The sequence below is a fragment of the Conger conger genome, chromosome 2 (genome assembly GCF_963514075.1).
Source record: "Conger conger chromosome 2, fConCon1.1, whole genome shotgun sequence".
Lineage (NCBI taxonomy): Eukaryota > Metazoa > Chordata > Actinopteri > Anguilliformes > Congridae > Conger > Conger conger.
Genome location: NC_083761.1, coordinates 46,273,461 through 46,287,461, shown reverse-complemented (window position 1 = coordinate 46,287,461; position 14,001 = coordinate 46,273,461).

Sequence of the window (14,001 nt, the reverse complement as noted above, 5' to 3'; positions counted from 1 at the left end):
GAGTATGACACACAAGACTTTTCTGCGTGTGCGTTTGTCTGTTCAGTAGAGTGAAAAATAGATATCTGATCTATTAAGCAGCACATTTTGGACCCACCTTTGATACAAAATATTTACTATAGAATACTGATCTTCTCTCTGCGAGGAACATGGAACATGTAGAATTTGTATCTTCCATCTAGGCTGCCAGTAGATGGTGCCAGAAAACCACAGAACAATTACATTATGTTAAGCAACTTTGTCAGTCAGCTCACTCTTGGCCCTCTTGTTTTCTAAAATGTAATCTCAGAAAAGAGGTTTGCAACCATAAACATATTACATATACACATTTTGCGTATACTCATGCCTTTGGGAAATTCATGTATGCATGATGAGGATTTTGTCTGCATAAATAAGTACAAAACATGCATCACTCCATCTAGTAATTCTCATTTTATCCAGGTGTTTGTGAATTAGTGCCAGAGACCATGTAAGTTGGTTGGTCATGTTAATTAAAAGTAGTTTAAAACTCTTCTGACAAAGGCTTGTGGAGCTTTTATAGTGAATTGATCAAATATGCTGTAATTTAATGTATTTATTTAATGTAATTGTTTTTGAAAGCTGATGCATTACTATCTGCACATATGAAATTGTTCAGCTTTATAGATTTCATGAAATGCTATCAAGTGGAACAGGGAATGTACACCACTGTTTCATTGTATCTTGTAATCACAAAGGGAGCTGACCCCTAATTCTGACCATAAGTGACCTACAAACCTTGTGACTTCTGGGAATGGGCACAGAAGGAATCATAGCTTGTATCTTGGTGAAGGATGAACTCAGATCTTGTGTGTGTGTGTGTGTGTGTGTGTGTGTGTGTGTGTGTGTGTGTGTGTGTGTGTGTGTGTGTGTGTCTAGCAGTGTTTGCCTTGTAAAAATTCATTCAATAAGCTATTGCCCCTGCATGAGCAGATCAAGATTACACTGAGGTGTATGCCTGTGAGCAAACTCATGGTCGGTATGTGAACTTCCAACATGCTTTCAGTTCTGTCCTCTGTCTGTCACCTGATGAGTACCATTTCAGTTCTGTCCTCTGTCTCTCACCTGATGAGTACCGTTTCAGTTCTGTCCTCTGTCTCTCACCTGATGAGTACCATTTCAGTTCTGTTCTCTGTCTCTCACCTGATGAGTACCATTTCAGTTCTGTCCTCTGTCTCTCACCTGATGAGTACCATTTCAGTTCTGTCCTCTGTCTCTCAACTGATGAGTACCATTTCAGTTCTGTCCTCTGTCTCTCACCTGATGAGTACCATTTCAGTTCTGTCCTCTGTCTCTTACCTGATGAGTACCATTTCTTTGGTTGAAAGCTGAGAATACACCAAGCTGACTGTCGGCCGACGACAGCGTGTCATTGGCTGCGGTCAGCCCTTGCAGTAGGCATCGGGAGCTAATTGGCCGGCCCTTCAGGCCCATCAGCATACACTAGAGTTTTTAAGTTGAAGAAGGGGCATGGTGTGGGAGTGGGCTGATACCAGTAATGACTTTTTGTATTTTGTTTGTATTTACCCTTATTACTCTTATTCTGGTCAGAATTACTGTAGAAAGATGATAAAACATTTATACCAAACCATGCACGCCAAGGTTGCAGTACAGTGTTCAGTTTCTCAACTGTGCCTAACACATCACTTTCTTGCAGAGACAAAATTGTGCATTGTGTGAGGCATTGTGCTAGCATCATTAACATAATATCCATTCAACTTTTACCGTTACTTATTTTTGCATAGCCTACCACCACTTATTCGATCTAGGCGTGCATGCTCTGGTTATTTACCTCAAAAACTGTTTGTTTGGCTGCTGAGAGTTGGGACAGATCACTCTCAACCAGTGCCAAAGAGACCCCACCATTGTCGGCTGTAGTCGGCTGACTATCGGGAGTCCCTCAGCTTGGTGTATTCCCTGCTTCCCTTTTTCTGTCTCACTCTGATTTCAGTCAACTGAATCTCTAGTCATTGTCTCCTTTTCTCCCTCTCCCCCTTGGACTTGCTCACCCGCATTCCCCTTTTGTATGTCCCCATTATTCTCTTGCTATTATGAGCACCAGAAACCTGTGGTCCTCCTCTTTGTCTTTCACTGTCACACCTGTACCCCTGCAGCTCACACCATGGACATGTCGTTCACCTGCGGAATGTGTGGGAAGTCCTTTATGCGCAGCATGTCCCTGAAGGTACACTCCGTACAGCACTCAGAGAAGAGGCCTCTGCCTACACACAAGACACACACATGCGCTTACACACTCTCACACATACACAGACAGATGCATACGCTCACACATATCCCAATAAATGATGACTAATGTACAATACAATACCATAAATCGGATTGTATTGCAGCTGACACTGTTGGATGCTTTATAATAATAGTTATATTAATATAGTAATAATCAATAATAATGTCACATAAATTGCCACATCAATTGTACACACATCAGTTTCGCAAATCAGTGCCTTGCATTCACGCACAAGTTCCTCAGTTGTGGTCCTGCACAGCCAGGGCTTGTGTTTTTAATTCCACTGCATTCTTAGTTTCTTCTGTAATTAGTATTCACAAAAACCTATATGGGGCAGATTAAAGTGGCTCAAACAGGCATATAATTGGCTAGGACAATATGAAGAAATACTCAATACTCAAACCAAATGAATCAACTGTAGGATCAGAGCGATTCAGTCAAACATTTATCAGCTGATACTAACATCATTGCCACTGCTACTTCCAGAGTGGGATTTCATTCTGTCAGTCAGGCAAATCAGCTTGCTGACTAATGTTCATAGTCTGGGGTGCTAACTGTCAAGGTTAGCAAGCTATTTATATTTGACAACTCCATTTGTCGTCTTTACCAAATTTCCCATGTCAAAAATAAAGCTAGTTTTTTTTTTTCTTTTTTGCTTGCTGATTTAATTTCCATCTGATAATAGTCATTGTTTTGAACTTGTTTATGTTATTTTGCTATTCACCCTGTACTCCTATAGCTTAGCTTTAGACAGCTGATGAAAGCAAGTTATTCCCTCTGAGCAACAGCTATATTTTTCTCTTACATCAGTCTTAGCCCACGCAGTCCCTTATACAACAAGCCATGATATAATGTGTTGTTTCAAAAATATTAAATGTAAATTTCTTTGCATAAAACAAGGTTGGCAACCACTGGTACCATATCGGCTAGCAGTGGGCAATATGATAACTTTTTGCTTTTGGAAAGCAAACACTTGCATCACAACATTTATTTTCTTTGGTTCTTTATTCATGAGATGACTATTAAAATTATGATTTTGATCATTTTGATTGCACAATGCCAATTGTGACCCCCAAGACGGACAATGTTTTAAGTATTTATTTAACTTAGGCCTATTTGATTTGGATACCACAGTAAATGCAGGTTGCAGAAAATAGCAGATGCAGACTGATTAGTGATTGTAGTGAGATGCTTGTTCACAGTACCTGTTCCCAAGGGGTTACACACAGTTGCATGTTTACAAACTGAAAACTAGACATTGACAAACAACGTTGAAGGAATAAGCCAGGGAATGCTAAACATGTTGAGTGTAGTCTTTCAAAAAGGTTGTGGGGTCACAACCCCCTGGCCTTGAGAACACCTGGCTTTCATCAAAATGCCGGAAGATTTTGAAACATGGATTGAGTAAAACCAACATGATTACACTGAAAGTCAAATGAAAGTCTTAAGTATTTGTTTTGTTCCTTGCTCAAGTTCTTCTAGCAGAATTGAGTCCATATTATTCTCGTTCATTCTCAACCATTAGGATAATATGGATTGCCAATTCTCTAAAAAGAACTTGAGAACTTGTGGCATAAATTATATAGGGTGATTGGGTTGAACAAACCCAAAAATAAAATTTTACTCCTGGGGGCGTGGGTGGGGGATGCCTGGAGTGACAACGTTTTTTTTTTTGCCACATTGGAAACATTGCTTTGCTTTTTAACCTCGAGTTAACCATGTCCGAGCAACTTCACATTCAAAAAATGTAAAGCCTACTTATTGAATATTGATGGATTTGTTTTTATTAACCTCTTTTAAGATAAGGAAATGTAAAAAATGTATAGAAATTTTACATTTTTATATATATAGTAGATCTTTTTGTGTCACCACATCTTGAAGAACAGTGACCAAAGCTTTACTTTTGTAATATGATTTATGATTTTAAGGTCAGAGTAAAAGAAAAACACTGAAAATATTTTTTACTCATTATCTAGATTAGTTTGAAAAAATAATATTTTATCAAAATATTTGATGTCTGTGGTGTTACCCAACAAATAATATCTCTTTAAAAATAAGCAGGAACAGCTTCTAAACCACTTCCTGTTGGAAGTGATTGTACAAAGAAGCAGGAATTCTGACAGGTTTGACCTACCAGGCACTCTCTCATACCTTTTGTTAAATTTAACAACAAATGTATATGTCCCAATTTCTTTTTGTTATATCGTATCATATATAACATGGAGTATAGCTTTTGGGATAGAAGATAATGTTTCCACATATCTTCTTGCCAGTTAGCTAAAATGGCTGCATGTTAGCTTTGAAGAAATTATCATATTTGTGTTTCCTTTGGTTTTACTGTCTTTGGTGTTACCGCCCTTCACGGTAACACCACAGAATGTTACTTCTCACACCACTTCATAACATGAATGAATGATGTGCTCTCTGTGGTGTTACACTTAGGCCTAAATAAATAAATACATTTCAATGTTAAATAACTTGCTTACCCCCCCATGACACTAAAATAACACATCGAAAGGAAAAGCTAATTACGCCACTGATTTGAGCTCTTGGGGGATTTGAACATATACAGTGAGTGACTCCAAAAAACAAGGGGAACAAAGTTCAAGGGGCGGGACGGGTGGGCATTATGAACATAATTCCAGACTGTTTGTTTATATACAGTCTATGGAATGAGCTTGACTTAACCAGACCACTTTAGGAATTCATTAATCTCTCCTGGACGGGTATGTTCCTAGAAGAATAAATGTCCAGCAAAAAGAGAACATCTGGTCAGCATAATTTATTTGGGGAAAACGGCAGTATTTTATTTTTGTTTCTCCCTTTTCTCTCACTTGAGGTATCATATGCATACGCTTATGTTTATCATGTATTCACAAAATTATAACAAAGTTACCCTCTGAAGTGAATAATGATAATAAATAATATTATTTATGATGACTTGGCCTGTCTCACAAGCCCATCCTGATAGCTCTGTAGTGGAATGGTCCAGGAATCAAGATTGAAGGATGAAGATTGAATAATGGATGAAAAACACAAGGCCAGCATAGGTTCAGAATAATGTATTCTTATGCAATACCAGTATCACAGCACCCCGGAGACTTCCTGGAGGTCATTGCCTGGAGATCATGCCTGCTGTTCTGTGGTTTTCTTTCTTATAGGAAGTGAGTGTTGAATATAATGGTCAGTAAAATGTTTTTGTAAGTATAATAATCAGCAGTAATGTGTTGAACTGTGTTCGGTCTTGACTTCAGTTGTTTTCATTTAGTTGCAATCCAGATTCTTCTTCTTCCTTTTTGGTCATCCATGATGGATTATTGACTTTTCTTTGTAAGCGTTCTTCTGCATGCCTTATGCTCTGTTGTGCCACATCAGCCCACATCAGGCAGCTGTTGGTAGACATTGAGGACTTGCATTGGGTCAATGTTCAAGTAGAACACCGAAGTACAAATGTGTTAAGTACAAACTTAGATTTTTTTTGATTCTGGATAATTGTCAGCTGTTTAGATAACATGGATCACCAGGTTTTGCACAAATTTGTCCATGCCAGTTCGAGGGCACAGTGCCATTAAAGCAAAAGAGAGACATACCAAATACTAAGAAATTCTGAAATTCATGTGAATTTCCAGGTTCAAATCTTCACTCAAAAGCTGATGCTTTGCAATTAAAAAGTTTATATTTAATTAGAAAATAATGCTAAATAGAAGCATTTTCACTAGTGGTTTTTGCATAGATTTGTGTCCTTGACAAAAGCGGTGGGGAAAGTCGCATTAATTGCTTTTTATATTTTGTTTGCTTAGTGCTGAATCTGGCTCCCAAATAACTTACTGGTCTGGGAGAGAGTTCACTGTTGTACTATGTGGCATTAAAACTCCCTGCCATCCCTATGAAGTGTTTCAACCTTTGCACTGTGTACATAATTATTATGCAAGTCCATATTCTAATGAAATAGCATCTCAAAGAGCATTTCAGGCGTGCATAATTATTAAGCAGCTTTATGCTGCTGGGAAAATGGGGCAAAAAACACATAACACATGATGAAAAGGCAAAAATAGTTAACTGGATTTCAGAGGGATGCAAAATAATTAAAATAGCTGAAACATTGAAAAGATGTTGAGTCGTGATCACCGCACAATCAAGAGATCTGTGTGTGTGTGGTCCACATGTCCACAAAAACATTGAGACGGGTGCGTGGGGGGTTTGGACCCAAAATGCACGACTCAAACAGTAGTGTAGTAAAGTCCCGTCAGGGCTTTATTTGGGGAATATCCAGGGAGCGTAGTCAAAAACAAGCAATGTTCATACATGTAAATATCCAGCCAGAAAACCAAAGCGCAGTACAGAGGGAGAAGGTAGTCTCAGTCTCGTAGTCAGTACACCATGCGGGAAGTCCGGTAGCCAGGAAAGCTGTCAGCGGGGCAGAAGTACAGGCGGGCGGTAGGCAGGCTCAGGGTCGATGACGGCGCAAGAGTCAAGACCGAAGTCTGCTCCGCGGGGCAAAAGTACAAAAACAGCAGGCAAAGACATGGTACAGGCAGGCGATGGTCAACAAACCAGAAATCACTAAACAATGGCCAATAACATGCTTGGCAAAACCACTCAGGAGACCACACTGACAAACAGGAGGCAAACAATTTCACACAGACATGCCATGAAACTGAGCTTATATGCAGGTGTAGACAGGTGTAGACAATTAGTTTGAGAACAGCAAGAGAATGGAAATCAGGTGTGGAGGATTGACACGTTAACAAGGTTATTAGTAATCGTTAGTAATAAACCTATCCTGCCCTAGCATTAGTAAATTAGTAAATTACATGCACAAAAAACCTAAGGTAACATGAACACATGATTAGAATGTTAGTATTACCCAATCCTTATCTAGCATTAGTAGGTTAGTAAATAGACAAGGGAACTTGAAACAATTAGGGTGTGAGTGTCAGAAAGGGAGAGAGAGAAAGCAGGAATGCAAGGTTTGCACGAAAAGGTGTATGCTAAATCAATGAACAGTACATCATAACATGGAACATAAATTGTGACATAACCAGTTTGCAAAACAATGACAATAAACTATATAACATGACATGGCAAGACTAACAATTAAATCGTAACAACTAAACCTGAAACATAACATACAAACATAAAAACGTGGTGAGACTAGACCAGGGGTCGGCAACCCTGGTCCTGGAGAGCCGCAGGGTGTGCTGGCTTTCGTCTCCACCTTAAAATAAGCAACAGATTCAGACCCAAGAAACCAGGTGAGGTGAGTTAACTGTGCAATCAACGGCTTTCATTGATCAATTAATGCCAAGTAACAACAAAAGCCAGCACACCCTGCGGCTCTCCAGGACCAGGGTTGCCGACCCCTGGACTAGACTAACATAATACATGACATGACAATAACATAACCAAGACAATAACTAAACATAAAACATGACATGACAAACATGAAACGTGACAAACATGTTGAGAAGACTTAAAAATAATTAAACAGGATGTATCCAGGAACCCTTTCGCCTCAAGTGCCATCATCTTCCAGAACTGCAACCTTCCTGGGCTCTGAAGAAGCAAAGTGCTTTGCATGCTTAGTCAGAAAGGCCGAAAACCAGCCACCCTTGAATAAGAGACAGGTGTCAAAGTGTCAAGAATGTGCAAACCAATACATGAAGACAGATTTTTCAAATGTGTTGCGGACAGATGAGACAAGAGTAACACTGGATGAACCTGATGGGTGGGTGGATTGGATTGACCGACATTGCACACCAATTCGACTGAAGCGCCAGCAAGGTTGGGGAGGGGTAATGATATGGCTGGTATTATCCACAGTGAATTGGTTGGACCATTTAGAGTGGAAGATGGATTGAAAATGAACTCCAAAAACTACTGCCAGTTTCTAGAGGCTACCTTCCTCAAGCAGTGGTAGAAGCCAGTACCATTCAAAAGGTCCATGATACTGATGCAAGACAATGCTCCATTCAATGCAACCCAGTACACCAGAGATTGGCAAGTCAGCAAAGGGTTCAAAGATGGTAATTGGGGTTCAAAAATCTGTGGACCCTCCTAAAGAGGGTGATTTACAGGAAAGGAAAGCAGTACACAGTAGACAGCCTGTGTGCATCTCTCTTGGCTGCTTTAGCTAAAATTGGGCATGATCATATTAAAAAACTGTGAGAATCTGTGCATATGAGACTTGTTGCTTTATTTCATAATTATTATTTATAATCATGTAAAAATGCTTTTTGTTGTTTGTTTACTAAATAAATTGAAAAAACAATATTTCCCGCTTGCATAATAATTGCGCACACATACATTTTGGAAAAATTATTCAATTTTCCCTTGTAACATAAAAATCAGGGTTTTTTTTATGTATATAACATTTACTTTGCCTGCGAGGAATGAATTGGGATAATTAATGTTAATGTGTCTATTAAAATATTTTAATATAATTCTAAATTAAATACACGTTGCTGTGTTCTTGCTCTGTGAAATACTGAATAGAATACTTAAAGAACACACCCTGACCAGGGTGGAAGGCACAGCAAGGGCAAAGCTGTTACCTCACAGGATAAGGCAGTTACATCATACCTCTGCTTTTACTCCCATGCTAGACAGGCTGGAATTAGATTTAGATTAAATACTATGCTTTAGGGTTCCACTGTCACATGTGTGTGCATGCGTGCGCATACATGCTTAAGTGAGTGTGTTTGCAGTCGAGGGACTGGGTACTTTAGTATGAATCCGGACTGGGCACAAACCTTGGTGTTACAGATTAAGAGAAGAGGCTTTCTATATCAAACAGTTTCCAGGATGTGGTCAGCACGCAATGTTGGGCTGGTTTAGTTTCACTGGAAATGTTTTCACCAAGAACTGCGTAATTGCTTACATAGGCTGACACTTCTGAGATCACTTTTGCATATTGCCCTCATAGGATTGTATTTCTGAAGTGTAAAATGTTTTTTTGTAAGCACACTCATTCCCTCAGTCAAGAGATGCCATTGTTTGTGCTTTTCTGAGCTCTGTAGCCAGAGGTCATGAATAGTTGAGGTCATCGATGTCAAATTCAGTTTCTGGGTGGTCAGACGAAAGCTAAGCTTTCCTCAGAGAGCATCACTCTAAACAGCTTGGCTCTAAACATGACAGAGCTCAGATTTACAGTGAGATTGCGGTTCACTGTTGTTAGGGAGGCCAACTCTCAACACATACCTTTTTTTGTTATTTAGCTGATACTTTTATCCAAAGCCACTTACAGTTGATTAGACTAAGCAGGGGAATTGCTCTGGAGCAATGTGGGGTTCCAGGCCTTGGTCAAGGGTCCAACAGCTGTGCTGTTACATGAATAACATACACATACATGAGTCCTGAGTCTGCTCTCCTTTTCAGAAAGAAAAAGAAATAAAATAATAATAGCTTTATTTTCCCACATTTCTCTCACTCTCAGGGAGCCACATGGCAGGGATGGGAGGATACTTCAAAGGTAAAATGTTACATTGGAAATTGGATTGAATTATTACAGATTAAATAAAATTTTTGATAAAATATTGGGAGCCGGATAAGTGGGGCCCTGCCGTCCCGGACGGTGGCTCACCCCTTTTCTTACCCGCACCCGCACTTGGACTCATATACACCCCTTTTTAACAAACTGACTTTGGTCACATCTGGAACTGTATCTGTGAGCATGTACACATTTGAAAAGCAGGGCAATAAAACACCAGCCTCCCCCTTACCACGCTCATGGTTTACAACCCTCACCTCACCAAAAACTCAGACAATAAAAGACATATTCTAACAATCCTTGATACCATTTCTCTATGTCAAAAAATCATGTTCCAAAATAAGAACAAATATATACAATTCAGAAGTTGCATTAAGTTTTTTCTTTCACTTTTATTGCATGTTCGGCCAACATATTTCCAGCTTGGTAGAAATATATGTTTGTTTGGCAAATTATTAGATACAGACATATTTATGGAAGACCCGATGTAACCCCATGGAGTTTGGGTGCAGTGGCTTGCGGGCCTCTTCAGGGCATTCAAGATGCTGGGGATCAAGGGACTGCATAGCAGGAGAGCCATCAAGAACATCACCGATACCGCAGAGAAGGCATCAAGATGGCTGTGGATCAAGCAGGGCGATCTGTGGACCACACAAGCTACTTAGACACAAGCTGGGGCCTGATCACCTCTGGCTGGGTCGCCCGAGCGAGGGTGTCTGACATTGAAAGACCCGAAACACCCATTGACCCCAGGTTACATCACTGACGATGTGTTAAAGTTGCATTGAGAGTGTGTGTTAAAACCATGGAACCAACTATCCCACCTGGCTATGAAGCTACGACTGTAAAGGACAGGTTTAAATAGATTAACTGATTGATAGACAAATGGCACAGCTGAGCTGAATAACATGAGACAGGAAGGAAGTACATATAAGGAGTGGGGAGGCGGAGACATGAAATGAAACACAGGTGGAACAAATGAATGAGGGAATGGAGCAGGAAACAGACTACGGAAAGCACAGAGGGAAACAAGGGGCGAAAATGCGAGGGACTTAGACAGAAAATCAGGAGACAGAAAACACAGAAGCTGACAAATTATACCCTATCTAATCCAATTAGTGCTAGCTGGGGATCTTACGACCCCGTCCCTCGGCGGCCCAGTAGGATCTTGCGACCCTAAGGCAAACCTGCATTGTGTTGATACATTTAAGGAAAGAAATTACAAATGAAATTAAACGCATGTTTAACTACCTAATTATGACACTTTTTGTCAACCTCAGCCTTTTATTTGTTACCTCTTCTTTTGTAATTGTTTGCAAGATGGTGCAATAAGCACAATAAACACATGGTAATTTTATTATTCATGCCATTGCAAAGCTATTTCTGGCATAATGTGTTTTAAGGTAAATAATCCCTTTTAAGATGAAAAGCACTTAATTAAAAGATTTTCACAGCTTGTTAAAATTATTCAATGGCAATTGGGGTTGGAATAAAAATCAATACACAGGGGTAGTCCAGGACCGAGTTTGGGAACCACTGATATAAATAAACCTGTCACATTAATTGTACTGGCTAACGGGGCTAACGGGGCTAACGGGGCTCTGATTAACCTAATTTTGAAATAAAGTCCCATTTTAAATGTGATGTCGGTCGGTTAGAAGATCTTTTTGGACAATTTGGGCATGCTTTATAAAAACATACTCTCATATACTGTATGTGAATAAAACACATATGAAGGTTAATTTTATATCAAAATATATTGTTTTAATAGAAAAATTATCTTTTCTGATCACTAGTGTGTCTGGGCAAAAAGATATGCTGTTGTTTTTTGTGTTTGGAAAGATTTGGGGACACTTGAGGGTACAGTTTTGGGAAACCTCATGTAGAAGAATATGATGTCTAAAACTGATTGAAAATAGTAATGTACCCTAACTGCAATCTCTAGGTCATCAGTGGCAAAAGCCTTTTGACCTAATTCAATTTTGAGCCTTTGAAGCTCTTCACAAATGCTAACCATTCCAGCACTGAGTTCTTGAACTTTGCAATGCTTAGAAGTGACATGTGTAAATTGGTTTTGACATGTTTTAAGTCTACAATCCTATAATTTTTCAGCCCAGTGAACAGGTTCTACATATAGGAATGCCATTCTCATTACAGTGTAATGTCATTCTCATTACTGAGTAGGCAAATGCATCTACTTTTGACTGATTCCTGGGGAATATAGAATAGGTCAAGCTTAGCTGGTAATCATACTCCATGCATCTGTAGGTTTAGAATGTCCACCATGCACTCTGTGTGCAATGGGCCTACCTGCTGCATTCTTGTCTATAATAGCAAAAGGCAAAGCCCGTGCCCTCTGGACAAGGATTGACTCTCGACCGCACAAGTGCAATTAAAAAAGCCTAGAGGTTACAGCATTAAAATAATTTAATTTAAGTTTACTTCAGTATTTAAGGTTATTTCTGTAGAATTTCGTGTGTCCTTTCAACGGTTCTTGCACATGCATCGGGTCCCGACGTTTGCTTGTGTACACACCTTCAGTTTGCTTTGTAAAAAATGAGAGAACAGGGTTTCCTGTTAAATGAGCTATTATGTGTTCCATATTTGGAGGCTCATTAGTATAATAAAGAAGTGGAAGTGAATAGAATTTCTCCTGCAAAAATGACACATTTTATATTTATTCTATGTTCTGGCAAACTAGAAAACAATTTAAATTGAAAACAATTGGATTAAATTATATGTAGCAGTGATATGGCGGAATTACCCCATATTCTGTCAGTGCTATATAACTGTGTCCTTCTTCAACGCACTATTTTACAGCCATTGTACGTGTCCCGTGCTTTGTGGGTTTCTACGTGTTGGAATTTCTGACATTGGCAGATGGTCTAAATACCTGTCATCACTGAAGACCAGTCTGGCCAAGTTTCCCTGTCTCCGTGTGAGCTATAGATATTCTTTGATGACCTCAGTAGACAGGCCATAGGTCAGTTTAAGGTATAGCAGCAGATGTCTCCTGTTCATGGAGTCCAACGCTGAATGCTTGTTCATAGATAAAGAAACAATGCGGCAAGATGGCGACTGCAACCAAAACATATTAGCATATTAGATTCATCTCCGGTGGGCCACTACTGTTTTACCCTTACGTGTGGTATTGCTTCAGTTAATGTCCAGCTTTACAAACTGATAATCTATTCAAGTCACAGGATTAGGGCATCCATTCACACATAATTTCATATTCCCTGGAATGATCACACAGTATTGTTACTGCAGACCACAAGAAATGTTCCATTAAACTGTGCCTTCACATTGAGCTCAGCTCCCTGGGTGCCAATGTGCATGTGTCTGTTTCTGAAATGGAAAGAAGGGGTTCTTGTGGCTGAAAGCACGGTGTGTGATCAAAAGAATCTTCAGTCATATTTGTCTGTAGGTCTGCTCACCTTTGTTGAGAGCGATTGCCTGCCAGGCAAAGATCCATAAATAGACAGTGCTGTGTGGAAGTGTGTGCGCTCCTTTGTCTGACAGAGAGATTTGCTGGCCTGTACTGTGAGGTTGGATGAAGCTTGGTTAACTGCTTATTTACTCTGTGTTTTCTGTTCATACTTGTCCTGGGTCCTTATCACCTACCATATGTGTACATTTTAAGTGCTGGGCACTGGGGGTTATCTTCTGGAGAGGAACAGAAAATGGACATGACTTCTCTAAACAAAGTAAAATCAACTTAGTAATCATTTTTTATATTAGTTAAATCTTTACTTTACTTTACTGCTGCATTTGTGATGTAGTGAAGGGATATAGTTGCAAAGCATTGTGGGTAACTATTGGGGAGTGCGAGAGGATTGGCTGTGAAGCATTGGGGGTTTAATTTAGCGTCATTCCAGGATTTGACATTGGAACTGATCTTGCAAATGGGAGTGAGGTGACCTTAATGGGGCTTCTTCACTGACTGTGTATCTGTTTCCAGAAGCTTCCCTCCTCTTCTGTACACCTCATCTGTTATCATGAGTAGTTGAAGGCTTATTTCTGTCACTTTTATATTGGGATTTCATGCGTTAAATGTGCCCTAGTTCAGTCTATTTGGATCCCCTCAGGATCATGTAAGTACATATGTAAAAACATGATCCTGGGTATTTATATTTATAGTGGGGTGCAAACATTTGGGCACCCCTGGTTTAAATGTCTATTACATGAGACCTTTCTGCTAATTTTAAAGCAAGATTGTTTTTTATTTTCATTTTTTACTGTTTAT